This window comes from Lissotriton vulgaris, chromosome 2_1 (assembly GCF_964263255.1).
Source record: "Lissotriton vulgaris chromosome 2_1, aLisVul1.2, whole genome shotgun sequence".
In the NCBI taxonomy this organism is placed as follows: domain Eukaryota; kingdom Metazoa; phylum Chordata; class Amphibia; order Caudata; family Salamandridae; genus Lissotriton; species Lissotriton vulgaris.
In genome coordinates, this window is record NC_141687.1 from 628,721,974 (window position 1) to 628,735,563 (window position 13,590).

At 49.4% G+C, this 13,590-nt stretch overlaps 1 protein-coding gene across 5 annotated transcripts in view; it reads right to left on the bottom strand.

The window, feature by feature from the left end:
• TRIT1 (tRNA isopentenyltransferase 1) overlaps positions 1-13,590 on the bottom strand; it is a 196,600-nt gene that overhangs the window by 84,421 nt on the left and 98,589 nt on the right. The gene's annotated exons all lie outside the window — the stretch shown is intronic.

A 13,590-nucleotide genomic window follows, 5' to 3' on the forward strand; every position in this document is an offset into this window, starting at 1 on the left:
TTACCACCAAGTCCCTATGAAGCCGTAGGTATGGCCTTGCATCCCACTCTCATTAGCAAGGTGATAGTGATGAGAAAGGCAGTTTTGAGGGTTAGAAGCCTCAGTGCATTCCGTATTGGTTCGAAGCGAACGTCATTAGATGTATGAGCACCACATTCAAGTTCCACATAGATATTGGCACGCTTCTTGGCGGTGCTACTCTCTTCACTCCTTCTAGAAAGAGCTTCATCACTCTTGTGGTGAAGCAAATTCTACACAGTGTGCCTCCTGTGGATGCTACAATGGCTGCTAAGTGGAATTTGAGAGAGGCAAAGGAGAGTTGTTTGTCTAGAATATGCATCATATAACCAATGACTGTGGCCTCTTGCATCCAGTCTCTGTTTTTCCAAGGCCTGTTACACCATAATTGGCAACTCTTCTATTAGTTGCTATCCGTCTTGCTTCTTTTAAGATCTCCATCGCCCTTCTTGGTAACTTGAGGTAGCCAAATTCTGAGTAATCATAAGCCATGCTGCCAGATTGAGGGGGTTTAGTTCTAGGTGTCTCACTTGTCCCACTTTTATATTTATGATGTCTCTGTGTACTGGGAGTGGGATGAACTGACCTTGGGGTATTTCCATGAGGTCTGAGAACCATGTCTAACAAGCCAATTGAGGGGCTTTCAGGATCAGGTTGACTTGTTCCTGTTTTCACTTTTGATTACCCTTGGTATCACTGGAACAAGTGGAAAGATGTAAGCAAATCTCCCCGGCTAATTTATCAACAGGGCATTCCCAGCTACTCTGGGTGGTGAACTGGATGCAAAGTTTTAGCATTTCGTGTTTCTGTGTGTCACAAAAGGTTTACTTGTCGGATACCCTAGATCTGGATGATTGTTCAAAACACTTCTTGTTTTAGTTCCCACTCGTTCCGGCTTAGCCTGTCCGCTTCTGTGTTTTCTTTTCCTGGTAGATGCATTGCTACTATCCAAACTTTGTTCGCTATTGCCTATTTCCATATGTCCCGAGTCAGGTTTGATAGTCAGTAGGATCTTGTCCCGACTTGATTGTTGTTGTAGTGCATAGTTGTTGTATTGTCCTCTCTGTAACATGTTTCTGGAAGGCCATCATGACTGAAAAACTGTTTTCAGCTCCAGCACTGCTTCTCTGGGGTTTCAGATACCAGGGACAGTCAGCTTGCCCATGTGAGCTTCCTTTCCCATGTTAGATTCATATGTTGTGATGGCCATGTGGGGAGTTGGTGGTTTGAATGGTTTTCCCATTGGTAGTGTCTTGCAGTTCCATCATTGCATCTCCTTCTGAACTTGTCTTTAAGGACCACTAGATCGTCCCAACTCGTTGCTGCTAGACCTATTTTAATATTGGCCTAGTGTAGTCTTGCATGCGGTACCCGAGGAATGTAGAAAGCCATCATGCCATCACTTTCCCCACTGCTCTTATCTCCAGGCGTTGGCCCTTCTGGTAACGGTGACTCTTCCCTATTACTGCTTCAATCCTCATCTACTGATCTCGTTTTGGCTGCCCCCAGGAATGCTTTCTTCTTGTCTGGGATCGGAGATAACTTCTCGCAGTTGATGTAGAAACCTAGTGTGAGTAAGGACCTTTTTCACCTTATTGATGTTCTTTTTGCATTGACTGCTGGTCTTCACTTTCACCAGACAGTCATCTAAATAGGGGCAGAATTATTCTCTGATGCCTTATGTGCGCTGCTGCAGCAGCTAGGCAGTTTGTGAACACTTGTGGTCCTGATTTTATTATGAATGCCAACATCTTGAATTGGTAGTGTGTCTTGTTCACTGCAAATCTGAGAAATTGTCTGTGACGTATGTTAACTGATATGTACAAGTAGGAGTCCTTGAGTTCTAGGCTTGCCGTGTAGTCTCCATGTGGTCACCTTCCTCTATCAGGGAAATGGCCTCTTGTAGTGCGGTCATCTTAAATTTTTTTTACCTTTTTATGAATTTGTTTAATGATCCCAGGTCCAGTATTGGCCTTGAGGTTTTGTCTGGTTTTGGTAACAAGAAGTAGTTAGAGTAAACTCCTTTCAGTCTTTGTTCCAGAGGAAGTAATTCTATACATTCTTTAACAACTCTTCCACTTCCTATTGTAGTCGCCGTTGTTGGTTGTTCAACTTCTTTAGCCATGGTTGCATTGTTGGAGGGGACTTAGTTAACTCTATGAAATAGGAGTATTTTACGACATTTAGTACCCACTCATCTGAGGTAATTCTCTTCCATTCTTGTCAGTCAGTCAGTCATAAGCTTTTATTCGATATGCAAGATATCTTATAAGCACACATACAATACAAACATTGACAATGTACAAAAATGCATCACTTTAAGAAGTCAGTGTTGAGACACATGTTAAAAAGGATAAAGGGACATAAAATGCCCATAATAATTTATCTAAAAGGAATTAAACCGCTACTGACAGTCTCTTACAACGAATAAGCCAAAACTGTTTTAAAAATGTTGCTATTCCACATACAACTGGGGGAGATGTGTCCGTCATTAGGATGCGTAAAGCTACTAAGTAGCTACGCGTGCCCATGTTTCGGCAAAGAGGTTTCAGCCAAAAGCTCCTGGGCTTTGCATAGTCCGGGCATTCAAACAGGACATGCGAGATGGACTCTATCCTACTCGGACAACAAGCACAGTTGGGGGACATATGAGCCGCTGATTTCCAATTTGATGCCACAGCCCCAAGCGGGAGAGAACCAACTCTGAATTTAAAATATAGGGCTCGGTCAAAAGGGAGGGTAATAAGGTCCAAGTAGGGCTCAAATACCACAATGTCTTTAACTAGTAGAAAGGCAGCAGTAGACTTACAATGGTTCGGGTTTGTAATTAGGTGCTCCGCAGTCCATTTCCAAAAAAGGCTCTTGACAACCTCCTTTGGAGGGGCTGAGCGTGATGACCAACAGTCCCCCAGTCCGATCTTCTCCAGAAGCTTTTTAGTGTCTCTCAGCCATCTTATTTTTGCCCAGCCACCCAAGCTCATTATTTCCCCCAGACCATCAGCATAGGATTTTAGCTCTTCACCTCTCCAAATTCGTGTCCATAAGAGGAGGGGGCGAAGTTGGGCTTGATCTGTAATGTTTTTGCAGCCTGTGTCCAGCAACACTGGTATGGACGGTGTACTCAGGGGAATGGCGATGATGGATTTTAGTAACTTACTCTCCGCTGTCGCCAGGGTGTCCAAACGGCAGTGGCCCCACAGTTCTGCCCCATACAAGGCTGATGTCACTACCTTGGCCTTGTAGATGTCGATTACTGGGGTAAGCGATCTCCTGGGTGAAGCCCGGAACTCCCTCAAGAGAGCTCCTCCTACTCTCTTATGGTTAAGGACCATCTTGTCGATATGAGGTGCCCAAGACATTCAGTCCGTTATCCGAATTCCGAGGTAATCGAATTCGGATACTTTCTCTAAGGCAACAGAGTTAAGCATAGGTGGGCGGCCCAGTTTCCTTGGGGGGTTTAGGACTAGATATTTTGTTTTGTCCACGTTAATTACTAAACCCTTTGCAGCACAAAAATCCTGGAAACGGGTTAGCAATTTCTGGAGGCCTTGTGGAGTCTTCGAGATCAAAAGCGTGTCGTCTGCAAAAAGCAGGGTGGGGATCCGCACTCCTCCGAGACAGGGGGTATCGGCTGGTTCTAGTTGAAGATGTTCTACCACCCCATTCACATATAATGAGAATAGGGTGGGCGCCAAGACACAGCCCTGTCTTACGCCCCTGGACACCGGTATTTTCTCCGTGACCTCTCCGTTTTTTCCCCAGCGGACCTGTGCGAAGGTATGGGCATGGAGGCTAATGAGGAGGGACAGGATGTAAGGGGGTAATCCCAACTCATAAAGCACCCTCCATAGTTCTTCCCGGGGGACTAGGTCAAAGGCAGTCTTCAGGTCTATAAAGGCCAAGTAAAGACTGCCCTTGCCTAGCTCCACCACCTTCCACCCCAGGAGTGCCAACCTAAACACCTGCTCTATTGTCCCCATTCCTGCCCGAAAACCTGCCTGAAAGTCCGATAGTATTTTATTCTCCTCCACCCAATGGAGAATCCTCCCGAGTATAGCTTTGCCTGCTATCTTTTGGGTGGAGTCGATCAGGCTTATGGGGCGGTAGTTCCCCGGGGATTCTCTACACCCTTTTTTGTAAATCGGGACCACCACCACCGCCCCTTTCCAGGATTCGGGCACTGGCCCTCCCATCATGATGTCATTGAGGAGAGCAGCGATAACCCTTCCCCAATCCACTGGGTATGCCCTCATAAGGTCCCCCGGGAGGCCGTCTGGGCCAGCTGCCTTACGGGGGGCTACCCACCCTATTACTTTTTCAATCTCTAAGGGGGTAAAGAGGTCATAGGCGTGAGGTTCAATTACTAGTGGGAAGTTCATCCTAGCATTCGGTTCCCCTTCTGCCGGAAGGTATAGAGCCCCAAAGTGTTTTACCCAACTTTGAGGCGGGATGTTACAGGGTCTCATAGCTCCCTCGGGCCTATTCCGTTTGCCTATAAGGTTCCAAAAAGCCCTTGGGTCCCTACTTTTACTAGCTTGGAGCAGGTCTTCCCAGAATTTATCTTCCTACTCCCTCCTAGCAGTTTTGAGGGATCTATTGTAAGCCTTCCTTGCTTCCTGTATGTCGCTGTGGGATATGTGCTTTACTGCCTCAACTAGGTTTGCCTTGTGTGACCTACATGTTTGGGTATACCAGCCATCCTCTAGTTTTTTAGATTTCTTGTTACCCGACTTACTAGAGTGTGTGGTAAACACATTTGTCAGGGCCTCAACTAAGGAGACAAAAAGTCCACTCACTCCACTCACCCCTTCTAGGGGGGACCCCAAGGTTGTCACCGCATGATTTAAGAGGAACAAAATTTCCCTAACCCTTGCCTCGGAGAGGACCAATTTGGCCCATTTTAAACGTCTACCACAGGGCGAGACTTCGGACTCGTCGGGGGGTGCAACTACCAGATTATTATCGCCCTTTCTTACGGGTCGCCACCACTGATCCATGCTTGAGGAAAGTGAGTTGTGGTCGCTTTCAGTCGTAGGGACCACCAGCATGTCCCTCACGTGGTTCCATAGGTGTACATCTATTAGCAAGTAATCTATCCTGGAGGTATGTCCTGGTCTGTTGTACGTGTGGGCCCCCCCCTATCCGAGTTTGTCCTCCCATTGGCTGCCCTTAGATTAAATTCAAGGCTCAGGGAGTATAACTGGAGCGCCACTTCTGACCACCTCCTGACGGATGGGATTTCCAATGCAGGGATCCCCAGCCTGGTATCCTCCTCGTCTTGGTCAACGGCAACGTCCGAGCCCAAAGGCTCGAACGTACAGTTCATATCACCCGCAACCAATGTGCGCATCTTGTGTGGGGTTTTATTTAGGAGGGTCTCAAGGAGAGATATTACGGGTGACTTTCTCCCACCCTTGGTCCCACGGGCATAAACGTTAAAAACATTTAAGATCAGTCTTCCCCTTTGGTCTGTTAAGGTGATATTTTGGATATCCGGGCAGCCTGTATAAAGCTCCTCTACACTGCAGTCTAGGGAGGCTGCTACCCAAATGAGTAGGCCGCCCGAGGGTCGCCCTCTCCCTGTTTCCGAGGCTCGTGCAGGGACGGAATGGGAAGAGAATCCCACCCTGTGTACCGGCACCAAGCTCCATGTCTCTTGGAAGATGCACAGGGAGTGCTCATCAACCCAAGCAGTGAAGTCAGGTAGAGCCAACTTTCTTGCAATCCCTGCGACATTCCAGCTGAAAACCTTAAAAGCTAGGTCCGTCACAGCTGGAATGTTGCTGGTCACAAGAGTATCCCTGTCTATGGCCCTCATCAAGGATGCCTGAAGGGAGCAAGGATCTTGGGGAATATCTTTAAAAGTTATCATCTCGCTAGTATCTTCAATTGAGAGAGAGACAATTTGGGGGGGTGATACTCCAATTGGTTCTACTCTACTCACAGATTCTTTGTTCGTGCATAGCCTGGGGTCAACCTCCTCCAGTCAGTAGGACCCTGGTACCCACAGAGGATTCACCCCTGTACCCCCAGCAACCCCAACCCAACATGTCTCCCAATTTTGGCAAAAATCAGGTGGGCTCAAACTTTCTCCAGTTAAGCTAGCAATTTGCCTGGGGTAGAAGTAGGATAAATCTACTACTTTAACCCCTGGAGCCCCCATATTTTTAATTGGAGTGCAGATGGAGGGCACTACTCTAGGGTCTTGAAAATTTATTATTATGCAGTCCCCCTCCTGAGTTTTTTTACCCTGCCCTACCCACTCAACTCTACGGACACTTAAAATGATCCCATCCACACCCAACGGGATTGGCTTGTTTGACTTAAGCCAATGGATGCACTTATTTTTGAGGGATTGATGGTTTTCCATTTGGCCTTCCTTGAGAGGGGGAACATTTACCAGAACAGCAACAAAAGGTTGGCAGTCTGGCGGGAGGTTTACTGGGGGGATCCGACGTACTGGAATTCTAGGGACCGATAGGGTAGTAGTTGGAGCTGTAGGTTGGGGGACAGGTCTAGTGGCTTTCCCTGTTACTAGTTTTTGGGCTGATATTTGGGTGTCTTTCGCTTCACCACTGGCTGTCTGCAGCTTTTTTTGTGGGAGTGGCTTAGGCTTATTTGTAGCAGCCTCTAAGTGTGCTGGTGGCCCCTTAGATTTTTGCCCTGCTTTGGAGGGAGGAGAAGTTTTGGGAGCTGAGGTTTGTGCTCTGCTAGTGTCAACATTGTTTAAGCATTTTGGGGGCTTAGGGTCTCTCTGTGGTGGTAGTTTGTTCCCCTTTACGCCAGTGTCCAGTTTTTCACTCACTCTGGCTAGTTGTTTAAATGTGGTTTTGAGTGAATGGAACCCGTCGAGGGTTGATTGCTCTAATTTATCTATCCTCGCCCCCAAGCCCTTAATCTGTATTAGTAGGGGCATCAAGAGACTATTTACCTTCTCCAGGATATTTTCAATAGTTACAGGGTCAGCGAGCTTGGAAACATTAGAGGTGTTATCATTTATGAGTGGCCCCTTAGGAGAGACCACAACATCCCCTTCTATGTCCGCTTCATTCTCTGTGGACAGGCCCCTTACATTTTTCACACCAAGTCCAGAGGACTTTCTTACTCTTTGGTAAAGAGCGGCCTGTCTCACTAGCCTACCCTTTTTACGTTTTCCTGCCTTTTTCTTTACGAACCTCTTATCCTGCCTAGTTTCAGGAGTTTGAATGTTAGGGGACACCCCTTCTGACACCTCATCCGGTATTACTATGATTGGGGTGGGCGGTATTGGTGATAGAGGCTGACTGATGGCTACGTTTAGGGGTTTAGGTGATACTGGTGGCAATGATTTACTAAGACCACCATCTTCCTCAGTGGCACTAGGGAGAAGCGCGGCCAGGTGTTCCAGCCTATCTATATTTTGCCCTATTTCAAGCAACTGGGGAGGGTCTGTAGAGTCTCCAGAAACGCCAGCGGGGGGGGCAGAGTGAACCCGCTCACTGGCCGGTGTAAACGCCTGAGCAGCAGCCCCCAAGGAAGAACGTCTTGAAGGGAGGTAGACCTCGGATAGGCGCCGCTCAGACATAGCAATTTCCTTTTCTATTACAGCCGCCACCCTAGTAATAAAGCGGTCCATGGTTCCAATGACAGGGCTCCCGGCAATGGCTCCCCTTTCACCTTCACTCCTGAGAAGTTTTCCAGAGCGGGTAGACATGATTGTAGGGATCCCCAGGGGGCCTCACACAGGCCGTATGTGCACACAGCCTTGACAGCCCCTAACTGCCACAGACTGCTCGCCCTTTGCTCGGGCTTCGCTCGGCGTCCCGCTCGAGTCCCGCTGAGCGTCGAGCAGTTCGTAAAGTAGGGGGCGTTGCAAGCGGGGGCGTGTCTGTAGGTGGGCGCATCCGCTAGCGCACCTGGGGAAGCAGGGACTCCTGGTCTTCCGAGTCCCTGCTTAGCACCGACGTGCTGGACCTTCCAGGCGCCTCCCAGTTTCCAGCGCTCAGACCTCGCCTCTCCCTCCTCTCAAGCCGCGAAGCGGCACCACAGGACAACCCAGCAAGAGTCAGTCCCGAGGTCACAGGGACGAACAGCAGCCTCACAACTTTTCAGGTGGGTCCCACCGGGTGGAGGAAACACGCGCCTTTTCTTGGTCAGGCGGGGGCGTGTCTGTAGGTGGGCGCGTCCGCTAGCGCACCTGGGGAAGCAGGGACTCCTGGTCTTCCGAGTCCCTGCTTAGCGCCGACGTGCTGGACCTTCCAGGCGCCTCCCAGTTTCCAGCGCTCAGACCTCGCCTCTCCCTCCTCTCAAGCCGCGAAGCGGCACCCGCGGAGCGGGTGCGGCGAGTCGCAGCGGCAGCACAGGACAACCCAGCAAGAGTCCGTCCCGAGGTCACAGGGACGAACAGCAGCCTCACAACTTTTCAGGTGGGTCCCACCGGGTGGAGGAAACACGCGCCTTTTCTTGGTCAGGCGGGGGCGTGTCTGTAGGTGGGCGCGTCCGCTAGCGCACCTGGGGAAGCAGGGACTCCTGGTCTTCCGAGTCCCTGCTTAGCGCCGACGTGCTGGACCTTCCAGGCGCCTCCCAGTTTCCAGCGCTCAGACCTCGCCTCTCCCTCCTCTCAAGCCGCGAAGCGGCACCCGCGGAGCGGGTGCGGCGAGTCGCAGCGGCAGCACAGGACAACCCAGCAAGAGTCAGTCCCGAGGTCACAGGGACGAACAGCAGCCCCACAACTTTTCAGGTGGGTCCCACCGGGTGGAGGAAACATGCGCCTTTTCTTGGTCAGGCGGGGGCGTGTCTGTAGGTGGGCGCGTCCGCTAGCGCACCTGGGGAAGCAGGGACTCCTGGTCTTCCGAGTCCCTGCTTAGCGCCGACGTGCTGGACCTTCCAGGCGCCTCCCAGTTTCCAGCGCTCAGACCTCGCCTCTCCCTCCTCTCAAGCCGCGAAGCCGCACCCGCGGAGCGGGTGCGGCGAGTCGCAGCGGCAGCACAGGACAACCCAGCAAGAGTCAGTCCCGAGGTCACAGGGACGAACAGCAGCCTCACAACTTTTCAGGTGGGTCCCACCGGGTGGAGGAAACACGCGCCTTTTCTTGGTCAGGCGGGGGCGTGTCTGTCGGTGGGCGCGTCCGCTAGCGCACCTGGGGAAGCAGGGACTCCTGGTCTTCCGAGTCCCTGCTTAGCGCCGACGTGCTGGACCTTCCAGGCGCCTCCCAGTTTCCAGCGCTAAGACCTCGCCTCTCCCTCCTCTCAAGCCGCGAAGCGGCAGCACAGGACAACCCAGCAAGAGTCAGTCCCGAGGTCACAGGGACGAACAGCAGCCTCACAACTTTTCAGGTGGGTCCCACCGGGTGGAGGAAACACGCGCCTTTTCTTGGTCAGGCGGGGGCGTGTCTGTCGGTGGGCGCGTCCGCTAGCGCACCTGGGGAAGCAGGGACTCCTGGTCTTCCGAGTCCCTGCTTAGCGCCGACGTGCTGGACCTTCCAGGCGCCTCCCAGTTTCCAGCGCTCAGACCTCGCCTCTCCCTCCTCTCAAGCCGCGAAGCGGCACCCGCTGAGCGGATGCGGCGAGTCGCAGCGGCAGCACAGGACAACCCAGCAAGAGTCAGTCCCGAGGTCACAGGGACGAACAGCAGCCTCACAACTTTTCAGGTGGGTCCTGAGGTAATTCTCTTCCATTCTTGTAAGAATTCTCCGATTCTTTCTCCTACTGGTGAGGGTTCCATGTGGGCAGTCACTTGGTGGTGTGGTTTTCCCCTTTCAGAGTTCAGACTCTTCCGCGGCCGCAAAAGGATTGGCTTGAGGAGCTTGAGTGGTACTGCCATTGTGGGGGGTGGAAGTGATTTCACTTCGGTGGTTACTGAAGCCTGTGTGTGTGGGGGGTGTGATTGCATGGTTCCCTTGGGCTGAGGTTGCTATCTTTTTCTAGTTCATGCGTCCTGAAAATTACTCTTGAATTGCAAAGTCCCCATTGCTTTGGCGGTCTGGTTGTCCTTTTTCCATGTGCTAAAGCGTTTTGTCTAGCGTCTCTCAAAATAGGCTGTCTCATGTGAAAGGAATTTTACTGATGGCTGGCTGGACCTCTTGCTTAAATCATGAGCTTCTCAGCTAAGCGTATCTGCGCAAGGTTGTGGCTGAGCAGAGCTGTCTACCAGCTGTGTCTGCCACATCCAGGGTGGACTTCAGGCCTGTGTTGACAAGAGAGCAAACATAGTTTTGCCTCCTGCAAAACTATGTTTGCTCTCTTGTTGAATGCCTATGTGAGATGTTCCAACCAACTCCTCCTGTTGGTGAGCATAACTATTTAGTAGGGGGTTTGAGTTGGCTATCTGTTGCGGCTGACCTTTTCATTTTCCTCCTCACCAGGTCTATTCTTTTGTTCTCCTTGTCAGGAGCTGTTCCTGTACACATGGGCGTATTAGCTCTTTTTCATGCCGTTGCCACAATGAGGAAATCTGCGGGCAAATTTTCCCTGATGTGAGGTGGGTCTCTTGACGAGAAGCAGTACTTCTTCTCTACCCTTGGGGGTTATTGCCTTAGTTGCAGATGGTTCTTTGAATGCTTCTCTGCCCATGTCTAACATGTTTGGGAGCATTGGAAGAAATTGGTTTCTCTTTTGTTGCAGCAATAGTGTCTCGAGCAGGAAACATGCTTTAAATAGTGTTTCCTCTAGTTGCATGCAATCCTCTATACTGCTGCATTGTATGCAGGGATGTCATCTGGTGGTGATGATTTTGATGGATAAGACTCTACCCCTTCATCTGAGGAGTCTTCATAGATATTTTGCCAGTCACCTGTTCATTCTCCCTTTAGAGGCTTGCTTGCGGTCTTCCCTCAAGGTTGAAGTACTCCTCTTCTAACTGCTCCAACAGCCATGGGGCAGTGGGCTGCTCGAGCTCTTAAGTTTCCTCTACTCCCACCTGCCTTTTCAATGTAGCCCTGAGGAGTCCTGAAATTCACTCTATTTTTTAATAAGGGCTCAAAGTTCGACCTCAAGACGGTTTCTTTTCTTCTCTCTCTCAAACCAATTTTCTTTGTGCATCGAGCTCCACTTATTTCGACATCGATGTTGAGGAACTTTGAAGTCGAGGTTGAATGCTTCTGCGACTTTCAATGTCGACTAAGAGTTCTTCAACAAAGCCATGGCTCCAATCTTCGTGGATGGCACTGAGCTGGACTTCGCGGACGGCTTTGAGCGGACTTTTTTTTATCCCTCCCAGGCCCTTGATCCTCTCTCGAAGTCTAAGCAGTTTGAGGGTTTGCCTCCATTGATGTCACTTGTCTTGGACCAGTGTGGCTCCTTAAACTTCGCTCTGCCCTCCATTGTCAACAATTTCAGCGTCATTGCCAGTTTCTTTGAGTCGGAGGTCTTCGGCTTGGCGCTCTCAGCTCCGAGGGTTTACCTTTAGTCTTTGTTCCTTCGTCGCCACTTTCCTGTGGCCCTAGCCGATTTGGCTCTCGACAATCCCCTTGAGATCCAGATCTTCACTCTGGGACTCCCCTCCCTGCTTCCAGGGTGTCTTTGTCATTGCTTGACAGGCTCAGGTCATTTAGGGACTGCTGCTTTCTCTGTGGCGATGCCACTGCTTAGTGTGTCCACCTCCGTTTTTGCCTCACACTGATGGTTTTGGGCAGGAACTCTGCGCACACTGTGCAGTCCTCTGCGCCATTGTCTTTTTCGGGAGGCAGAGGTTACAGACCTCATGTGTGTCTTTCTGGGCATATTTGTGGTAGCACTTGGGGTAGAATCTATAGGGGGTATTGCTCCAAGACCCTTTCACATTGTCGGACCATGTGGTGTTCTTAAGTCTGTCTTCTCACCTCGGTGTTCCTTGATTGTTTTCAGCATATTCTCAGTTATATCTTCTTCCTATCAGTCATGACAATCCTTTTCCCTCAATGTTGATTTTTGGTGGAAAAAACTGTTTCTTCCTGCAATTCCTTCTTCCTCGACTTTGGAGCTCTCCCTTAGGCTTCCAGACCACAACAGCGGAAAAAAGAATCTGAAGATGGTGACTGAGTCGAAGGATTTTCCAGGCATACATCTGACGTTAGATAAGGAGGGGTTTTAACCCATATGGATGTAATTATAATCCAATCCATTACAGATTATCTCGACCTACGATCAATGTAAACATATGATACCGTTGATGTGGTGCAGGAGCTTGTATTTTAAAGAAGGAGCACTCAGTAATGGCGTATGCTTTTCCGGGTTTGCAAACACTCCAATTTTTGGCATATGGAGAATTCTTGATTTGCTCAGGCTCTATACATTTCATCAAATAGTGACTATGGTGGTAAAATGCAGGTCTGCTGGTGTAGGGTTGCTGTTTACAAACAAATAAGTTTTAGACTGGGAGTCGCTAGTGGGCGAGGAAGCAACATATCTCACCGGGTGGGGGATAAAGGAGATGGAGCCAGATGGCAGCAGTGAAAGATATAGGAACTGAATCACAAAGCAAGCAGTGGACAGACACTACTTAAGATGAATCAATCAGTGCTTCGTCCATGCGCCACAAAAAGGAAGTGACATCTGGCACGCACTGACCAATTAGGATGCAGCAAAGAATAGTGACAATGATGCCAACATACAGTAAGCAAAGGGCGGACTTCAAGCCCTTTATAGTTAATACCTCCAACTCGAATGTGCATGCAACGTCGGTAGGAGAGACCTAAACAAGCATTTGCAATGCAATAGGTCTCGCATTTACGAGAGTTTGATCCATTAGCATTGTAAATGACAACAGCTTAAATTCTCGCAAATGCGAGACCTGCTGCACTGCAAATATTTTTTGTAGTTTACAAGCGCCCCATGACGCACCCTCACGTTAATAGAGGCAGCAGACCTTTTTATACACGCAGCTCGTCTAAAGAAAGGGGCAGGGTATCTATAAATGTGAGAGCGCAGCATGGGGCGCTTGTAAATAACAAAAAGTGAATAGTAAAAAAAAAAAAATCTGCGTTAACCACATACACCTGCGTTCTACATGCATATAAACCAAAGGCGCGGCAGCCACTGTGGCGTGGCGTACTATAAAAAATAACTAAATAAAGGTTAGGAGACAGCGTGTCTTGCCTGCAACAGCAGGCAGGTGAAAACAATTTAACGAAATAGTGCTCGAAGGCTGTAATTAAAGCCAACCAGTCCTTTAGGGAGGTAACAAGATGAGACAAGGAGGTACGAAGGAGGGACTACTTAGCCTATTAACCAATGAAAAGCTACAGTTTACAAAGGACAATGACACAAGCCAATGAAAAATATAGCCGGATCTTCAAGTCCATGCATGAATACAACATGCTTCACAGAGCTGCACATGCGCTAACCAGGCTTGACCTAAAAACGGATTAATAGCTCTTGTAGGCAATCAAAGAGAGTGACTTTGTAAACCATACCGAAAGTAAAAGCATTGGTGGCTCTGGGACACCACTGGTACATAGCTGCCAAAGTTTCAGATTGGTTACGTGTGACATTTTCATAATTTCAGTGTAATTATGAGTGACATTCAACGACTGAGTGACACTTTCTTACGAACGGTATAATGTCACCCACTCTTAGTATTAGCATGGAAATCTTAACACAAAGTACTGCCACGTAA